This window comes from Cervus canadensis, chromosome 6 (genome assembly GCF_019320065.1).
Source record: "Cervus canadensis isolate Bull #8, Minnesota chromosome 6, ASM1932006v1, whole genome shotgun sequence".
Classification (NCBI taxonomy): Eukaryota; Metazoa; Chordata; class Mammalia; order Artiodactyla; family Cervidae; genus Cervus; species Cervus canadensis.
This window is the reverse complement of record NC_057391.1, coordinates 35,156,940-35,178,733: the sequence shown is the minus strand read 5'-3', so window position 1 is coordinate 35,178,733 and position 21,794 is coordinate 35,156,940.

The following is a 21,794-nucleotide window of genomic DNA, read 5'->3' as shown; positions in this document are numbered from 1 at the left end:
ACTGAAGTAAAGAGAGTAAATCAAGTCAAATGATATTTGAAATATATGTATTAGACAAATGTTCAGCTCAGTAAAAAAGATAAAGCATAAATATACAAAGTGTATAAAATGTATATTTGTTGCAATTTTTAGTAGAAATCTCACATTTGTCTGATTTGCTAGGTTTGTCTTTTTTTAATATCAAGAAGAGTTGGATTTTGTAGAATAGTTTTTCTGTTGATGAGGTAAATTGCATTGATAGATTTGTGAAACTGAATTACTTTTATGGTCAGAGCATTAGTACTACTTTATCCTAATATTGAAGGCAGGAGAAGAAGGGGCCGACAAAAGATAAGATGGTTGGATGGCATTAGCAACTGGATAGACATGAGATTGAGCAAGCTCCAGGAGTTGGTGATGGTCAGGGAAGCCTGGCGTGCTGCAGTCCATGGGGTCGCAAAGAACGGCACACCACTGAGCGACTGAACTGAACTGATCCTGATATATTATTTTTGGCACTCTTCTTGATTTTGTCCAAAGATATTTTTATCTGGAGCGTTTAGGTTTATATTTATAAATTTAAAAGATTACGAGTTATCGGCACATTTTCCACTTTTTACATAAAAGTTGTACATTTCTTTGAAAATTAGTTGGACATCTTTCACACTTTCTCTGTGAAATATTTTGTGTAAATTATGAATTAACTGCCCTTGAAGATATGATAAACATGCCAAAGAAAAGCCTTTCTGACATCCTTTATGAAATTTTTGAATATAAGTTCAAATCGTTTAATGCTTATATTTCATTTAAGTGTGCTGTACTTTTGTGAATCAAATTTGGTAATTTAAAATTTCCTGGAAAACTATCAATTGTACTTAGGTTTTCTAATTTATTGGCATACAGTTTATTCTGGTTATTGTTTCACATCTATTTCCATTTTTATTTACCAGTTTTGATTTGATTGTTTTTTTCATTCTTGTATTTATCTGTGCCTTCCCCCTTTTAATTCTCTATAACTATTATTGCTGGATATTTGTAATTTTTTCTTCAAAGAACAAGCATAACATTTAATCTGTGTTTTTGGATCTATTTTTTAATATCTGCTTTTATCAACATTATTTGCTTGTTTGAATTTTCTTTCAATTTGTTCTACTATGAATTTTTTGTAGTTGTTTTCTGTTTTCCAAATTATTTTGTGATAAATTTATTTTTGCAGTATATATACACCTACAGTTTTCATGAGTTTGACAAAGCATTTCCTAAATATTGCTTTATTTTAATGTGGCTATAATTGATAAATTTTGATTTCTATTTTCCTGACATTGCTTCTTTTCAGATTTCATGGCCTATTTTTATTTATAGGATGTCTTTTAAAAATAAGTATTAATAATTTTATTAGTATATAGTATGATGAATAAAGTTAGTAAGATTAAAAAAACAGGGAGGGAGTAGTATTATTGTCTTAGTAGAGGAATCTGAGATATTTTTTAGATAGCTTATAACGTTATTGCATAAAGCCATATTTAATGTTCATCTTAAAAATATAAAAGGTTTCTACAACAAAAAAGAAGGCAAAGTGTTAGGTGCTCCTTATGCAGTGACTCCTTATGCACTCACGGTTTTCTACAATTGTTTAAATTTGAGAAATCACAGAATTGAAAAATATATGGAATTGTAATAAATTACTGGGCCACCATCTTACAACTCTCCAAATTTTTATCAAAAGTGCTAAATCAGAATGATCATTGTGAAACAAATCCAGTGGGAAAACAAAGCCAATAAGAAAAATATCATTATTTCCAAGAACAATATAGCTAGAACATACAAAATTCAACATAAGGAAAAAAAAACTGATTTAACTGTCTGATTCATTGCCCAAACTTTTGTACACAGGCACTCTAGGGCTAATGTATTGCTTGATAATGTTCACCAAAGAATTTATGCATATATTCTAAAGATTAAACCAGATATTCTACATTCAGAAGAAAAGAGAGAGATGAGTTTTATCTGCAGTGGAAAACTGTATAAAATATCCTCACTTAGAATACTTTAAGATGTTTAAATGAGTTACAGGGAGAATACATAACAGGAAATTTAAGGAAAATAAAAATTACAGTTTAATATGAAACATCACTGCTTGTAAATATCTCTTCAGGATAGAATTCAAAATGCCATGTTTATAGAAACATTCTTTTTTTAATCTTACAAAAGCATTCTACCTACTCAGTATAATCCTTTTTGCCAGTATGAATAAAATATAAATATTGTATGAATGAAGGCATGTGGAATTATTTTTCTTTATACTATTACAAATCAGGAATCCCCCTGTAAAATAGTTTTTAGGTGACAGAAGTGACTTTTCTACATTTATATTTTTATGATATGTGTATCTGTTTCACAGGACTTTATAAAACTCTTTATCGTGAGTACTGCAGAGAACTAACACAGTTATTTATTGGACAGATTTGAGCATCTAGAGTTAAGCTAGTAGCTGAAATGAATTAAGATTTGAATAAGCCACTTTATTCTTCAGTTAAGGAAAGGAAAATTTAAAAGTGAAATCTGTAATATTATCATTCAAAGATGCTCATAAGTTGTTCTAATTTATGTTTTTGCTGTGGTGCTGGGGACTAGAACAACCTTGTGGTTGAGTGTGTTTGCATTGCACGCAGCGTCGTTGTTAGGTGGATAAGTCATTCTTCCATGGTCATTGTATCCGTGTTGGTCATTAGTTCAGTGAACAATACGCTATAAACTCTTCCAAGCACAATGTTAGGTGTGTGATCATTCTTTCATTCCCTTTCTCTGTTTCAAAACTGCGAGTGCTTTTCTAGTTTTATCATATTCTGGACCTAGTCTACTTTTGTTGTCAAGGGCATTGCTAGAAAATTGAAGAGCTGGATAATGCATTTGGACTTCAGATTTGGGAGAGAATAGAAACCATAGTTTTGTTAAAAAGTAAACGTGACTAGATTGTTGGCATATGGGTTTGGAAATTCCTGTCAGGTATTTTAATGCTTTAATAATGGGGGGAGGGGAGAGGTGGTGTGAGATGAACTGAGAGATTGAGATGGATGTATGTAAACTGCCATGTGTGAAACAGATATCTGTTGGGAACCTGCTTATAGCGCAGGGAGCTCACCTTGGTGCTCTGTGGTGACCTAGATGGGCGGGATGCAGGCAGGAGGTGGGAGGGAGGGGCGAGAGGAGAGGATACATGTATACATATAGCTGACTTCTTTTATTGTACAGCAGAAATTAACACAATATTGTAAAGCAACCATACCCCAATTAAAATAAATAAATAAATAAATGAGGTTGAAGCTTTGAGCTAAGAAGTTTCTCTTTGCTTGATCTAAATCAAGTTTCTTTGCCTTTCAATTAATAATTCCATCAGAAGTAACCTCAAATGTCTCACAATTGCTTTCCTATAATCATTCTTATGTGCTCTTTAGTTTTTTGTATCACTAATACCATAATTGTTGGTAAGCTACTGTGATGATTTCTCTATAAGCATACATCAGATAAAACAAAGAATATTAGGAAGTTAACTATTTGAGGTACAAAAGAATTTTATTGAATTATTCACAATAAAGGAGCTAGTCAGTAAATATACATTATTCATGGCCAAACATTACTCCTAAATAGTAAAGGAGGGAATTAAAATATACTTAATACTTCCACAAATACTTTTTACATTAAAGCATAAAATAGAAAAACAACATAAAATAGAAATAAAAATCATCTGTATCAACATCCTCATCCATATATAATAATTGAAGATTGAATTGCATAATCATTGCAAAGCCTTTATTTCTTTGTATTTTTACTTGAATTCTACCCTATGAGTAAGCAGCTTAGATTTTGAAGAAGCTGAAACCCTTGTGGAAAGAGGAGGCATAGATGAACACTTACGGGGTAAGGAGGGACATTTAGAGATTCTGATGTTGGAGAACGTAAACTGAGCACCATTTACTGCTTTCACCATTTTTCCTTTTATATATGCCTTCACCAGCTTAAAATTTTGTATAAAAACAGGATTGTGCTGGACAAGGTCAATTGCGTCTGCATTAAGAAAATAGGAACACTTTTAACTGAGAAGAGATCAACATAAAATACTATAATAAGGATTATAAAACAGAAAGAAAGGTAAGATTTGAAATCAGTTTGACTTACAAAGTGATAACAACACATATTTATGAAGCTAGAATGATAGCAATTATTTTTCAGAGAGAGAATAACCTCTATTTCTGGAGGTGAAAATCATTATGTATTTACATATTAGTTTAGTTTGACCTCAAAGAGTCTGTTTTTACATAGCTAACTTTGTAAATTCACTCAGGTTCATGTATTCTTCATTTACCGTATGTTCATGATTATGCTTAAACTTAAGGTAATTAGAGCTTCAGGGTCAATACAGGGTCAGATGAAAATCCTGCTAATGAAGACAATTACTTCAGCAGAGCTCAGTTTATAAACTGTTTACTCTTTTCTGAATCAGGAGGTATTATGGTAGAGTTCCAGTCAGCAAAACCAGGGCTTTGTAATAGTAAAACTTCCTCTTGTATCTTACTACATATTCCAAAGTTTGCCTCTAAAGAGGCCAAATCATTTTCTCAGAAGGCTATTTATACATGCAAGAAGGCAATAGGAGTTCAAACTCCAGTCTTTTGAATTTTATCACATTTACCTTGCAATTAGAAGAAATCTATTTAAAGTCTACTTTTCTATAAGTAGCTGTGTAGTAAAATATGTTGACTATTATTTGTAAATTAATCATAATTCATGTGATCACATAGTCATTGTTACAAAAGAAAATGAAAGCAGAAGAGCTAAAATAATTTTGTTCAACAATCTTGAAGTTTTTTTATTCAAACATTTCCTAATATAAGCCCAAGCATATGATTATTCATTATGATAAATTTAATGACCACTTCACCTCTGATTTCTGCTGTGCAACATCCAATAGCCATTGAACATGGATATATGAGAATGTCAAAGTACTTTTATATGAATTACTTTACACAACCACTTCATTTTGTAGAGGATGTCTGAATACCAGAAGGACTGATTTGTCTAGTATCAAGTAATTCACTGTGAAAATATGATTATAGCCTACATCTTTTGATTTCCAGATTAAAATTTATTCCTCTACATAACACTGTATCTTGCTACTATTTTAAATTCTTAGTCTGTAGATGACTTAACATGGTGATTCTTCTGGAGTAACATCAGTTTTCTTTCCAATCCCAAAGAAGGGCAGTGCCAAAGAATGTTCAAATGACTGTAGAATTGTGTTCATTTCACATACTACTAAAGTTATGCTCAAAATCCTTCAAGCTAGGCTTAAGCAGTGAACCAAGAACTTCCAGATGTACAAGCTGAGTTTAGAAAAGGAAGAGGAAGCAGAGATCAAATTGCCAACATTCACTGGATTATAGAGAAAGCAAGGGAATTCCAGAAAAACATCTACACATCTGCTTCATTGACTAGACTAAAGCCTTTGACTGTGTGGATAACAACAAACTGCGGAAAATTCTTCAAGAGATGGAATACCAGACCACCTTATCTGCCTCCTGTGAAACATGTATGCAGGTCAAGAAGCAAGAGAACCAGACATGGAACAGTGGACTGGTTCCAAGTTGGGAAAGGAGTAATCAAGGTTTATATTGTCACCTTGTTTATTTAACTTATATGCAGAGTACATCATGCGAATGCCAGGGTGGATGAATTATAAGCTGGAATCCAGATTGTTGGTAGAAATATCAACAACCTCACATATGCAGATGACAGCACTCTAATGGCAGAAAGCGAATAGGAACTAAAGAGCCTCTTGATCAGGGTGAAGGAGGAGAGAAAAAAACTGGCTTAAAACTCAACATTCAAAACACTATGATCATGGCATCCCATTACTCCATGGCAAATAGAAGGGAGAAATGTGGAAGCAGTGACAGATTTTAGTTTCTTGGGTTCCAAAATCACTGCAGACAGTGACTGCAGACATCAAATTAAAAGACACTTGTTGCTCCTTGGAAGGAAAGCTATGACAAACCTAGCAGCTTATTAAAAAGCAAAGATATCACTTTGCTGACAAAAGTTCATATAGTCAAAGCTACGATTTTTCCATCAGTCGTGTAAAGATATGAGAGTTGGACCATGAGGAAGGCTAAGTGTCGAAAAATTGGTGCTTTCTAATTGTGGTGCTGGAGAAGACTCCTGAGAAGTCTCTTAAACTCTCAAGGAGATCTCTCAAGGAGAACTCTCAAGGAGATCAAACCAATCAATCCTAAAGGAAATCAACCCTGAATATTCATTGGAAGGACTGATGCTGAAGCTGAAGCTCCAACACTTTGGCCACCTGATGTGAAGAGCAGACTCACGGGAAAAGACCCTGGTGCTGGGAAAGATTGAGAGCAGGAGAAAGTGGTGACAGAGGACGAGATGGTTGGATAGCATCACAACACAAAGGACATGAATTTGAGCATATTCCAGGAGATGGGATGGTGAAAGACAAGGAAGGACTTGGCCCGCTGCAGCCCATTGGGTCATAAAGAGTTGGGCAAACAACAACAGCAAATGCAACTAGGTAATTTAAAAAGAAAAAGAAAAGGAATTCCTGGTTTGGGGCTACTTAAATCTTTGACAGATAGCTGATAGCATAAACGACTTGTAGGGCCTTCCTACACTGGGGCTTCCCTAGTGGATTAGTGGTAAAGATTTCTCCTGTGATGCAGGAGCTGCAAAAGAGTGGGACATGACTTAGCAACTAAACAACAACAAAGGGATAACATTGCTCTTGATGTAACACTTTGAGGGCTCCTTTGATTATGTGCTGTGATTTCAGCTTAGAATTGAAAATGTTGCTTGAAAATAATTCATGAACTAAAAAAATATACATTGTGTATAATATAACAAAATATAAAACCTGTAGTATCACTCAGGTGATAAACACATTTCTAGAAACTTCAAAAGCAAAATAGTAAATAAATATATAGGATTCCTCTCTGAGCCAGGAAATTTAAAAATACAAATTGGCCATACATCCAAAAGCTGGCCCAGTTAACATTATTCAATTTTGTTTTCAATTAGAAGCACAGCAGTACCAATAATATAGCAAAGAATTACATCCCCACTGAGCCAGCAAATAAAATTTTTCCACTAGTTCTATAATACCTCAAAAATACTTCCCCACATCCATCTGAAATTTTTTTCTGTATTTTCATGCAATTGCTATTTGTAGCTAAAATAGAGGCACAAAAGGGCAGATAGTACTATTCTATTACCCCATCAAATATGAATTGCCATACTAGTCACATCAGACTAGAAAGAAATGTGAAAATAGAAAGCTGAATATAAATTATCTGAACCAATTTCTAGCTTATGAATATATTTCTTTATGAATATACAAAAGGAGAAATTGCAGGAAAAAAGCACAATGAAACATGAAAATGTTCTGGGTTCAGATCTTTTTTAAAGAGATAATACTGATTAAATTGATAGTTTCTTTTTATTTGCAAAAGACCAGACTATCTTCCATGGTTTGAATATTTATTGTTTTGTTGCTAAGTCACGTCTGACTCTTTTTGCAACCCCATGGACTGTAGGCCACCAAGCTGTCCTGTCCAAGGGATTTCCCAGGCAAGAATACTGGAGTGGGTTGCCATTTCCTTCATCAGGGGATCTTCTTGACCCAGGGATTGAACCTGAGTCTCCTGCATTGCAGGTAGATTCTTTACCACTGAGCCACCAGGGAAAGTGAAAGTGAAGTCGCTCAGTCCTGTCCAACTCTTTGCGACCCCCGTGGACTGTAGCCTACCAGGCTCCTCCGTCCATGGGATTCTCCACGCAAGGATACTGGAGTGGGTTGTCATTTTCTTCTCCAGGGGACCTTACCAATCCAGGGATCGGACCCGGGTCTCCCGCACTGCAGGCAGACGCTTTAACCTCTGAGCCACTAGGCAAGCCCGAGCCACCAGCGAAGTCCCTGCATATTTATGTCACGCTTTGGGAGGTGATTAGGTCATGAGCAATGCGGAAGACCCTGGTTCAATCCCTGGGTCGGGAAAATCCCTTGGAGAAGGAAATGGCAATCCACTCCAGTACCTGTGCCTGGAAAGTCCCGTGGACCGAGGAGCCTCATAGGTTACAGTCCATGGGATCACAAAGACTCGGACACGAGTGAGTGACTTCACTTTCTTTCACTTAGGTCATGAGCACAGAGCCCTCATAAATGAGGTCAGTGCCCTTATTAAAAGAGGCTCCAAACGACTCCCAGCCCCTTCCGACCTATATAATGAGAAGTCTGCAGCTTGGAATAGGGCCCTCACCTGACAATGCTGGCACCCTAAATTTGGACTTTCAGCATCTAGAACTGAAAGAAATAAAATGTTGTTTTTAATCCTCCCAGTCTGAGGTATTTTGTTATAGCATCACAAATGGATTAAGACAATCTCTTTAGAGATTTCCTGTATGAAAACAGTCCCAATTCTGTTTAGTTAAATGTAGGACTTTTCAGGCCCTAGATGTGAAAACTTTCGTCTCTGTGTGTGCGCTTAGTCATGTCCGATTCCTTGTGGCCTTCTGGACTGAAGCCTGCTAGGCTCCTCCGGCTACAGAATTTCCCAGGCAAGAATACTGGAGCAGGTTGCCATTTCCTACTCTAGGGAATCTTCCCAACCCAGGGATCAAACCTGCATCTCCTGCTTGGCAGGCGGGTTCTTTACCACTAGGACTACATGGGACTACCTAGAAGGTCCACTGAGTTCACAATGCATGGTCTCCCAAGGTTTGAACTACTTTTATACAATCTATATTTTCAACATCTTCAATCCAAAGAGATCAATCATAGCTTAAAACTTGCTAAAGGTAAAACAGTGGTTACTAGTTTACTATATTCTACTGGATTGACTGTGATTCTTGTAGGATCTATCCATATTCACAGACAGTTTGCCTGAAATTCAGATATCTGAACAGTGATATCTAGAGTCAAGTCTTTTTGATAATGATTCCTTAAAATTTTATATATTATAAAATTATGTCTTTTAAAAAGTGCAACACTGAATCAAATGAGATAGAGCAACTGCATGTATTAGCAAGGAAAAGCAAATCTATTGAAGGTAAGGACATTTGCTTGAAGAAAATGCATAAAGCATCACATAAGAATGTCCTGAATCTCTAGGCTAGATATTTATTCTTCCTCTTTTAAATGTTATCTCTTTACCCATTTTTCTTTTTATTCATTCACATTCACTAGGACACGTTCCCTTCATGTACTGGTTATAAGTTCCTTATTATGTTCACATTGCACCTGGTAACTGGTCATAAATCTTTTGTTTATGGATAAAAATATCTGGGTGAAACTGGACCTAGTAGGCATAAATGGATAAAGTATAATGAGACATTTCAGCAAATGGCCTGGATATGACTATCTCAAATAACTATTTTTGAGAATAACTTTTCTGGATATCAGCAATAAAAATTTACAGTGAAAAAAGATCTTGTCCATAACCCACCCCCATAAAATATATAAAATAGTACAACATTATGTAGAACCTGAGTGAAATAAGATTTTATTAATATACAAGCACTGAATCAATGAAAAGACAAATCATGCTCTTCTGAATGGAAGGCCTAAGAATATAAAGATCTCAGTTCTAATATTTATTTATTGAACTTGAGGTCAATAATAATCTCAAAGTGTCACTTTTTTCTTATTAATAAACTAAGGTTCTTCTAAAATTGTTCTTAAATAAGAGGCAAAAATAGCTACAAATAGTTTGAAACAGGGTAAAACTAAAATTTCCCTACCAGATATAAAAACATATTTAACCAATACTGTAGTTAAAAGAGGGCTTCCCAGGTGGCACTAGTGGGAAAGAACCACCTGACAATGAAGGAGAGGTAAGAGAGGTGGGTTCTATCCCTGGGTTGGGACGACCCCCTGGAGGAGGGCATGGCTACTTACTCCAGTATTCTTGCATGGAGAATCCCCATGGACAGAGGAGCCTGGAAGGCTACAGGGTTGTATAGGGTCCATAGAGTCATAAAGAGTCAGACACAACTGAACCGACTTAGCACACGCACATAGTTAAAAGAAAGTTGAACTATTTTAAGAATAAACAGGAATTTAGCACAAACAGAAAAAGATAAGAAGTAGCAACATTGTTATCAGCATTTTGGTGTTAGAGTTAATTATATTTTTAAGAACTTGGAAATTAGCTTACTCTCAAAGAGCTGAATTGTGAAATTAGCATATAATTATGCATATAAAATTACCATAAAGTAGTCATACAACTGGGTACATTGCAAAGCATCAGTTGACTAGTGACAAACAAAGCAAGCGATTTTTTTTGTTTTTTTGTTTTTTTGACCATGTCCCCTGGCTTGCAGGATCTTAATTCCTCAACGAAGAATTGAACCCAGCCCCAGAAAATGAAGACTTCCCTGGTAGGTCAGTTGGTGAAGAATCTGCGTGCAATGTGGGAGACCCAGATTCAATCCCTGGTTTGGGAAGATGCCCTGGAGAAGGAAATGGTAACCCACTCCAGTATTCTTGCCTGGAAAATCCTATGGACAGAGGAACCTGGCAAACTACAGTCCATGGGGTCTCAAGAGTCAGACATGACTTAGTGACCACCACCACCAGGAAGTGAAAGCACAGAGCCCTAACCACTGGACTTCCCAGAAATTTCCATCCCAGCCATTTTTTATTATTTTTCTGAGCTATGTGCCCCTCTGCCTTATTGAAATAAAAGCACTGATCCTGGTGACATGAGTGCATGGTCATTGTGGCAGTTAACACTTCTCACTGTAAATAAATTCATTGACATATGACTTTGTGTACCAGTCCTGTGTGAATTTGATTTAGATATATCATTCCTAGAAGAAAAACCTATTTTTGATGTGTTGACAAATCAGGACTTGGATGATGACAAGCAGAAAGTCAGACCCTGAAATACAGCAAATTCATCATGGAATTGCCTTTCTAAGAAAAGTTGTAGGAGGCTGCCCATTGGCCTTCTTTTGTTGATGCCTGACTTGACTGCTGGTGCACAAGATTTTCTTTAGTAAACACCATAATTGGTGAAATTTTGTTTTATTCAATAAAATACATTGAGAAATTAGCAAGAAATTGATGCATTTCTCTCACATTCACAAAACAATTCCAATTGTACAAAAGCATTAACTGAAAAAAAAAATGAACAGCTTAAAAAGCTAGAAAAAAATGTCGGTGAATATTTGCCTTATTTCTGGATAGGAATAACATTCTGTATGTCAAAATGATAGACTGTATCATAAAATGAAAGATTAATAGACTTGATCTAAAACATTAAAATGTATAAATAAAAAATTAAAATTACAAGTTGGAAATAAAATAGTAACTATTGGTAATAAATAAAGCAATCTGGTAATACCTAGAGTCTATGAGGATATTCTAAAGAAAGTGTCAAAACCCACAAATAATGGAAATGGCGAATCTGGAGAGAGTTCACAAAAGAAGAAATACATATGATTGATAAATTCATGAAAATGTACTCATTCTGATAGAAAAAAAAAGCAAATTAACATAGAAATGAACTAAAATTTTAAACTATCAAATTAGCAATAATTAACAATATTAATATTTAAAGCTTCAGTGAGACAGGTAAACTGTCATACTGCTTGTTCAAAAATAAAATAATTTAAACTTTTTGAAAATAATTTGTTGATATTTATACAAGTCTATTGATCTTTTCCAAAAAAGGGAAAGAAAAGTAAATTCTTTGTCCTACAGGAAAGAAAACATTTCTAACTCAGGCAATCTAGGGTACTCATTCAAGTAAATACAAAATTTAAAGAGCTGGGACTTCCCTGGTAGTCCAGAGGTTAAGAATCTACTTTGCAATGCAGGGGATGTGGGATGGTTCCTGGTTGGAGAACCAAGACCTCACATGCTGCAGAGCAACACACGTGCACTGCAACTATTGAGTCCACACATTCCAGGGGCCCAAGCCCACAACTGGAGTGTCCATGCACTGCACCCAAAGATCTCAGATAAGGCAACGAAGATCCCACTTGCTGCAACTAAGACCTGATGCAGCCGAAGAAATAAATCTATTTTTTAAATTTAAAGAGCAATTCTAAGTATGCAAATCTGTACTGCTTGTATTTCAGTGGTACTGGGGCCTCTGAAATTATTGCCAAGCTATTTCCAGAACAGGTTTGAAGACAAATCTAATCTCCTTCTCTATATCTTTCACTCTCTATTTCTCTCTCTCTTGAGGTGGTAGTGAGGAAACAGATAAGGAACTAGTTCTCTAAGATGGAACACTCACACACACATGTACACACACGGTAGTTTGGATTCTTTGGGAGAATATAAAGGATACACATATACACACAGGGGCTAATTCCCAGTGTCAAAGTTCCTGAGTGTGCTCTACAAAGTAATTCATTTTCATAATAACCCATTATTCTCACTCTGTTGGTTCACTTTTCCTTTTTTCTCTTCTGATCAGTTCATTATAGCAGGTGACACATTCTCATAGATAAATGTCAGACATTATTTTAAGAAGAGAAATTATTTTTAAATATTTAGAATTTTAACATACAGTATTATAATTCTTCCTTGGAGACTTTTTGGAAGTGCTAGAGATGTGGTGTTTGCCAAGGGCATGCCTGTGGGGAATGTGCAAGAAGGAAGCAGATTTGACTTCAGTAATTGTTGAGGTAATCTGTAGCTTTTATGCCCCATGAAACATGTTCATGTTTAATACAAGTTCTGTCATATCTAGTATTGGACTCAAATCTCTCGGTGTGCTCTGTGGTACAGAAAAAGCATATAACTCAGCAGAAGACACACTCCTGCCAGATCTTGCATTCCTCAATCATTAAGGATTTCAATGTTTCCCAAAAGAGAAATTTTGTATTTAAAGGATTTAGATATGCTTATTACATTCTTTTATACAAAAAAGATTTCTTTTGAATCTCAGTTCTACCACCTCATGGACAAATTATTTATCTTGCACGTATTTCTCTTCTGTAAATGATGATAATATTCCATTGGGTTGTAATGACAATTAAGTGATACACATGCTGATGGTAAATAATAGCTGTTTTATTATCATTACTATTATTGTTATTATCATCATTATTACCTATTTATGAAAGAACAGTGGGAGATTAGAAGACAGAACCCAAAGCCACCCATAATGTAGTTATAATCACTGGGAGACTTGATGTAGAGAGGAGCATAGACAGGTTGAGATAACATATAACTAAGCACAGACTAGGGAATGAACTAACCAGCTTCAAGTTTCCAAATTATAACATTTTAAATAAAATTGTTTCCAAATGTAAGATTTCTCTAGAAGGAAGTACTGTTTTGTGTTCAAAGGGCTATTTGAGTTTGGATTGGACTTTGAATCCACTTTGAAGGTGGATTTTTCTAAAACAGTCAATTCATTATATCTTTTAATATGCTTACACTGGTGACTCAGATGGTAAAAAGTCTGCCTGCAAAGCAGGACATCTGAATTCCATCTTTGAGTTGGGAAGATACCCTGGAGATGGAAACAGCAACATACTTCAGTATTCTTGCCTGGAAAATCCCAGGGATGGAGGAGCTTAGTGGGCTACAGTCCAAGGGGTGGCAAAAAGTCAGACATGACAGAAACTAACACACTTCGAAGTAAATGGTCAAAAGTGTGAACAATTATAACACTGCATTAGCCCATTTGGATATAAATATATAGCTTTTTCTGATTATAAAAGCAATATATATTTATCTTTTTTATTAAAGTACAGTTGATTAACAATATTGTATTTGTTTCAGGTATACAGCATAATGCTGCATTTTGGCAGATTATACTCCCTTATAGGCTATTACTTCCTTCATGGATCACAGCTTTGTCATGGTTTCAGGGCTTGTGTAACTCAAGTGAAGCTATGAGCCATGCTGTGGAGGTCCACCCCAGACAGGCAGGTAATATTGAAGAGTTCTGACAAAATGTGGTCCACTGAAGGAGGGAATGGCAACCCACTCCAGTCTTCTTGTCTGGAGAACCCCATGAAGAGTATGCAGAGACAAAAGGATATGATACCAGAAGATGAGTCCCACAGGTCAGAAGGTGTCCAATATGCTACTGGGGAAGAAGGGAGAGCAATTACTAATAACTCCAGAAAGAATGAAGCAGCTGGGCCAAAGCAGAAACAACGCTAAGTTGTGGATGTGTCTGGTGACAAAAATAAAGTCTGATGCTGTAAGGAACAATATTGCAAAAGAACCTGGAACATTAGGTCCATGAATCAAGGTAAATTAGATGTGGTCAAGCAGGCGATGGCAAGTGTGAACATTGACATTTTAGGAGTCAGTGAACTAAAATGGATGGGAATGGGCAAATTTAATTCAGATGACCATTACATCTACTACTGTGGGCAAGAATCCCTCAGAAGAAATGGAGTAGCCCTCATAGTCAACAAAAGAGTCTGAAATGCAGTACTTGGGTGCAGTCTCAAAAATGACAGAGAAGCCTGATGGACTACGGTCCAAAGGGTCCCAAAGAGTTGGACATGACTGAGCATATTTAGTAAAATTTAAACTGTTGTCTAGTTATTGTAGGAGAAACTAGTAAATTACCATCATAAAACCTGTATAGATTCACAAAAACACACTAATATTCTTTAGTTGCTTAACTCTGGACAGTTTCTATAAAGCCAAGGGTTACCAGTGCAGAGCCCTTTCCCATGTGGGCTCAACCCACAATATAGGACAAGTTGGGGGCCAAACTGCGCAAAGTGAATTTCTCGAAATTCTTCCTCACTGAATGCTCCTCATGGTTCATGGAGGAATCGTGACCTGAAGAGGAGTAACTGTGATCGCCAAGCCCGGATACACCTGTCTCCTCTGAGGCGGGGCACAAAGCTGGATCTCGTTTGCCAGCAGCTGGTGAGCCAGTGAGCTGGATGACAAGGAGAAATACTTCTCACCCCTGTACGTCCAGTACCTTATCTCGATAATGGCGTCAGTATATCAGTTCTTAAGATCCTGTCCAGTAAGAAAAATCGATGCACCTAAGTTTCTATGAAAAGTCTCTAACTGAATCTCTGACTTTTCTAGTCAGAGATGTAAAAGACAATCCCTTTGCACTTGAAGACTATTAAATTCAATAAAATGCTTACTAGGAATTCTGAAAATGTCAATGTCTTATTCACTTATTTTAAATTTTTTTCCTGGCTTAAAATAGAAAATATCATCCTTCTGACTCTAGATCTTTTGTCTTTTGCCATGAGGGGAAAAAAAAAAAAGTTATTGAGGATGAAGAAAGAGAGAGATGGAGAGTGAGAGGAGAGGGGAAGAGAAAGAGAAATAGATGAATTTGTAGCATTACAGGAAAAAAGATAAAAGCTAAATATGAGCAAGTTTGAGATGGATTACATTTTCCATTTAGGTTAGGAACTTCACTTACTCAAAATGTTTTTTGAAGCAATCAGATATTTAGTCAGTCCAAAGAAAGGAAATGTATGTCTTCTTAAAAAAATGAATTAGGTTCTGATTAATGAATAGCAAAGAGCTAGATAATTTTAATTTTATACTAAATTTCATGACATTGAACACTCTTGATAGAAAAATCAATCATGTGAAATACCTCCTGTCTTCAGAGAGAGAATGATTAAAAGTTCTTCTGAAGAGAAAAATATTACATTTTAAATAATTGAAAACAATTTTTAGACAATTTATCTTCCTTTACAATTGTTTTCTGAATAAAGGCTTAGAATAAAAATGGAATTGCACATTAGAATTATCTTTCCTGAAAAGAACCTTTTCAGGAAAGGATCAAGGCAAGGGTAAAATAGCGAGGTATATGAGGGATTTGAAAATAGGACATGGTGACAAATAGCACAGTTATTTGATAGAGAAAAATGTGTAGTTTTTGATGTTGTTTTGGATTTTGTTTTTAATTTTTTGTTGCAAAATACAATGACCGATGTCTGGAGTAATTGTAATACAACTTTAAGGCTGTTTGATACTATGAAGGGAAAAGAACTAAGGCAGTAAAAGTAATAGGTGTGATCAAACATATAAGAACAATTACTGTCCCAGAAATGGACAGATGATGGCACATTAAAAAAGCTAGGCAGGAAAGCAATTTGAATAGTTTCAAGATCAGTTGTTTTTAAATATATCCTTGTTTTCAGAAAAGGGAAATGACTTCAGAAATCTATCCACAACTCTATCTGATGCTACTGTTAAGTATTAAGGAAATTTCACTAGATTCTTTGAAGAGTCTCTTCATGTGTTTCTGTGGAAAAGAATTCCTAATCCTAGAACTTAATTTATCCCCCTCCACTCTGAAATTCCTTTGAAAGGAAGAACAGGGCATTTTTTCCCTGTTTAGCTAGCCCCTACATAGTATTCAGTGAATAAATATTTGTTTAATGGATTTTAAATTATGCAGGTTTGATACTTTTAAATTTTTTTATTAAATTATGAATTAGAAATATTTTAAGATCATATGGCATTATCCATTGGGATGATCAAAATAAATAATCTTTTTAACAAGCAGACTATTTTGTAACCACATTATTCCTTATTTCATGCAGTAGAAATCATCTGAATGTATATAATTAGTTTGATTTGAGGGATATCGTCTACTTTAAATTCAACTTGTTATGCTTTACTATGATTAATATATGGAAGATGATGAAAGTTATCTTAAATGATAGAACGGACTTTATGCCAATGTAAAAGGACAAGCTGATGCTCACATGTTGCATTACTGTCTGCCAGCAGAAAGATCCATTTCAACGCACTTGTCTAAAGACAGTGTCTATGTGACTATATGAGCATTACATTGTATTTTTCTTTATTAGGGATAAGCAACACTAGTGAGAAGTATTAGTAGCATACAGTATCTCATAATTCGAATGTGAATTAAGCAAAAACAGAAATCTATGCTTTTCAAGGGAATCTCAGGTGGCACTAGTGGTAAAGAACCTGCCGGCCAATACAGGAAATGTAAGAGACATGAATTTGATCCCTGGGTCCGGTAGACCCCGGGAGGACGAAGGAGCAATATCTCCAGTATTCTTGCCTGAGAAGTCCCAAGGACAGAGGAGCCTGACCAGCTATGGTCCACGGGATCGCAAAGAATCAGACACGTCTGAGCACACATGCATGCTTTTCAAAATCTTTAGCTCCCGTCACAAGGTGCTTGGGTTTAAATATATATGTTCATTTATGAAGGAAAAGAAATAAATTATAGGATGTGTAAAATACAGAAAACTTGTCAATAACTGGATCTAAAATTAGAGTCAAATAGGGAGTTTGCAATATTTTTAAGCTGCCTAGAAACAAACTTTACTCATAGCTTCCAGAAATGTTGTTTAATATTAACCTATATTTCAAGAAAAATTTGAGAATCCATTATTAGTGAAATTAACTATTAAAAGACAGCAAATTCATTATTTCTTTGTCTAGCCTAGAGTTGGGCCTCAGTAAATGTAAGTGAATAAAAAGTGAATGTTTACCATGTAAATAATTTAATGAAAAAAAATAAAATTAGCAAGTGAAAGGAAGCAGTCTCACTGAAAAGCTATGAAATGTAGAGTCAGTGTATAACCTCCCCTATGAAGCTGTCCTCAGTTCTCCTAGAAAACATGAAGAGTTTAATCTTTCTAATTCATGCACCCCATTTTAGCATATAATTAGCTTGAATCATAACTATTTGCATGCTATTTCCTTAATAAGACTTTAAATATTTTGTGAGGAGAGCCATTTCTGTATTCCTTCAGTTCAGTTCAGTTGCTCAGTAGTATCTGATTCTTTGCGACACCATGAATTGCAGCACACCAGGCCTCCCTGTCCATCACCAACTACTGAAATCCACCCAAACCATGTCCATCGAGTCGGTGATGCCATCCAACCATCTCATCCTCTGTCGTCCCCTTCTCCCCTCACCCTCAATCTTTCCCAGCATCAGGGTCTTTTCAAATGAGTCAGCTCTTCGCATAAGGTGGCCAAATTACTGGAGTTTCATCTTCAACATCAGTCCTTCCAATGAACACCCGGGACCGATCTCATTTAGGATGGACTGGTTGGATCTCCTTGCAGTCCAAGGGACTCTCAAGAGTCTTCTCCAACACCACAGTTCAAAAGCATCAATTCTTCAGTGTTCAGCTTTCTTTATAGTCCAACTCTCACATCCATACATGACCACTGGAAAAACCATAGCCTTGACTAGACGGACCTTTGTTGACAAAGTAATGTTTCTGCATTTCAATATGATGTCTAGGTTGGTCATAAGTTTTCTTCCAAGGAGTAAGCGTCTTTTAATTTCATGGCTGCAGTCACCATCTGCAGTGATTTTGGAGCCCAGAAAAATAAAGTCAGTCACTGTTTCCACTGTTTCCCCATCTATTTCCCATGAAGTTGGATGGGAAATAGATGCCATGGTCTTAGTTTTCTGAATGTTGAGCTTTAAGGCAAATTTTTCACTCTCTTTCACTTTCATCAAGAGGCTCTTTAGTTCTTCTTCACTTTCTGCCATAAGGGTGGTGTCATCTGCATATCTGAGGTTATTGATATTTTTCCCGGCAATCTTGATTCCAGCTTGTGCTTCCTCCAGCCCAGCGTTTCTCATGATATATTCTGCATATAAGTTAAATAAGCAGGGTGACAATAGACAGCCTTGACGTACTCCTTTTCCTATTTGGAACCAGTCTGTTCTATGTCCATTTCTAACTGTTGCTTCCTGACCTGCATACAGGTTTCTCAAGAGGCAGTTCAGGTGGTCTGGTATTCCCATCTCTTGAAGAATTTTCCACAGTATTGTGATCCATGCAGTCAAAGGCTTTGGCATAGTCAATAAAGCAGAAATAGATGTTTTTCTGGAACTCTTGCTTTTTCAATGATCCAGCGGATGTTGGCAATTTGATCTCTGGTTCCTCTGCCTTTTTTAAAACCAGCTTGAACATCTGGAAGTTCAAGTTTCACATATTGCTGAAGCCTGGCTTGGAGAATTTTGAGCATTACTTTACTAGCGTGTGAGATGAGTGCAATTGTGAGGTAGTTTAAGCATTCTTTGGCATTGCCTTTCTTTGGGACTGGAATGAAAACTGACATTTTCCAGTCCTTTGGCCACTGCTGAGTTTTCCAAATTTGCCGGCATATTGAGTGCAGCACTTTCACAGCATCATCTTTCAGGATTTGAAATAGCTCAACTGGAATTCCATCACCTCCACTAGCTTTGTTCATAGTGATGCTTCCTAAGGCCCACTGGACTTCACATTCCAAGATATCTGGCTCTAGGTGAGTGATCATACCATCATTATTATCTGGGTCATGAAGATCTTTTTTTGTATAGTTCTTCTGTGTATTCTTGCCACCTCTTCTTAATATCTTCTGCTTCTGTTAGGTCCCTACCATTTCTGTCCTTCATGTATCCTTATTACCTAAAATAAAGATGTATTTTTTAGACGTTAACAGCACATATTTGTGTCTTTGTGCACGTGCTCAGTTGTGTCCAACTCTTTGCAAACCCGTGGACTATAGCCCACCAGGCTCCTCTGTTCATGGAATTTTCCAGGCAAGAATACTGGAGTGGGTTGACATTTCCTATTTCAGGGGATCTTTACAACCCAGGGATAGAACCCATCTCCTGCATTAGCAGGCAGATTCTTTACCACTGCTCCACCTGGGAAGCCCAACACACATTTAATAGATTTTTAAAAAAAACTATTGAGACATAAAAGACACAAGAAAGGAAAGACTTAAGAATTTCATAAATGTTAATATTTTTATATATTTGCTGTGAAGTATGAGACAAAGGTTAGAGACTAAAAACAGCTCATATTACATCATAAGAGTATGTCCTATGAGTGTTGTTACTGTTTTCATCACCTCTGGCTTTGTAAATAGTTCAACAGGGAATGCAAGAATAGCTGGTGTGGTTTGTGGAGAGAGCAAAATGTTATGTAATTAATTTGTAGCCTTGACTGGATGAAAGATGTACTCTAATCTTGGTAAATGTTTATTGCAAAGTAATCATGCTATCGTGTGCTAAAATATTTTCTTGAAACAAAATGTTGTGAACTTTTTATCTGCAACCGATAAAGCTTCCTGTGAGCTTCCTCTGAATTATGAAAAGGCAAAACAGGGGGAAATTGTTTAGTTACCAAATTAATCTATACTGCATAGAAGGTAAAACTCTAAAAAGCGCAACCTTTCTGCTAAAGATCTTAGGTCACTACATTCATATTTTGATCTCCATGACATTCAGATAACTGGTTGAAATGTTAAAAATCCAGTCAATGCTGAAGTTGTTTACACCCGTCTTATGCCAAACATCTAGTCTGACATTTTGGACTGAATTGTTTGAATTGATCATTTGTCTTGACATCAGATACACTGATATTCACACACACATACATACATACATACCCGCATACACACACACCTATACACATTTAAACAGTGGCAGTTTTTCTGCTTTATGATAGTTTTTATTCATTGTAGAAAAATACAAAATTCCATGCAACTGTGAATATGACTAGTTCATAGCGTGAAATGATCTTCTTAGGTTGCAAGCAGAAAATAATTTTTAAATGTCCCTAATTTTAATTTCTGGGCATGGAATGAAATACCAGGTAGATTCCCTGCTTTTTCATTATTTTTCAAAATTACCAACTGCTCTGATCATGTTAGTTGCAGAGGCAGCTTTTAGGTAATTAATCTCCATCCAGTGCATAAACGAAAATTCCAAATTCATACCTTCCATGAATGTGCCTGCGTGCCTGCCTCAGACTTGGGAGCCTATTCTGACAAGGGGCATAGCTGCCTCTGTCTGGCTCTGACTTTTCTCCCTCCTGCTTATACTGTTTCTGATTCCTCCAGAGTCAGGGCAGAACATCAGGTGAACAGATCAAGCTCTTAATTAGCTGGATCAATTGCAATCTGAGGTTGGCTCTCTGTATAGCAGGTGGACAATTCCTGATTCTTTTTCATGAGTTATCCTGGGATTTCTCAGAGATTATCCTCAGAGGGACTACTCTGATCTCTAATACAGACCTGCCTCCTCTCTGTATGACTTCTCAGCCTGCTCTTCAGGCTTTCTGGCAGTGCCCTTTTCATTTTATTCCATTAGTACCTAGTAGTCTTGTTGGCAATGTCCCTTATAAGGTGACTGCAGACAGTCACTTTGACAGGGTCCACATTTGGACCCTGGGAACCACAAGCCTTTGCCTAGTCTTCATTGGAAATGCAAAACTCACCGAGGATAGCACTACATTCTTATTCCTTACCAGATCAGAGATGCTCCAGACACATAACCTTGCCTCTTGGCTTGTAAAGTGTATCAAATGACATATACTTTGTCTCTCACATTCTAAGATTACCCTATGAATGTTCACTAGAGGCAATGAGAAGCCATCTCCGTGTGCAGAGCACAATAACAAGCCTCTCAGAAGAGAAACTTACCTTACCTTGTCCTCTCAGCCTCCTAAACACCAGCCTCTTACCTAAACATAGCTGGGCTAAATAGGCTGGGGTTAGCAGAACTGGATTTGAATTATGCCCTTTGTGAATCCTGCAAAGGAGGTACAACAATTCTTAAGGATGCAAGGCACATTCAAAACAATTCAGTTTTTCTTCTTAGAATCTGTAGCCTCTTTCAAAATGCAGAACAAAGAGGAAAACTCACTTTTAATGTTCGATTACATAAAGAATCACTGCACATGTTGCCTATTTTTCACTTTCTTCATATTAATACAAATAAAACTGAGTTCATACTATAGATAGTTATATATCATTAACTGTCACTTAAGAGACCATGATTATG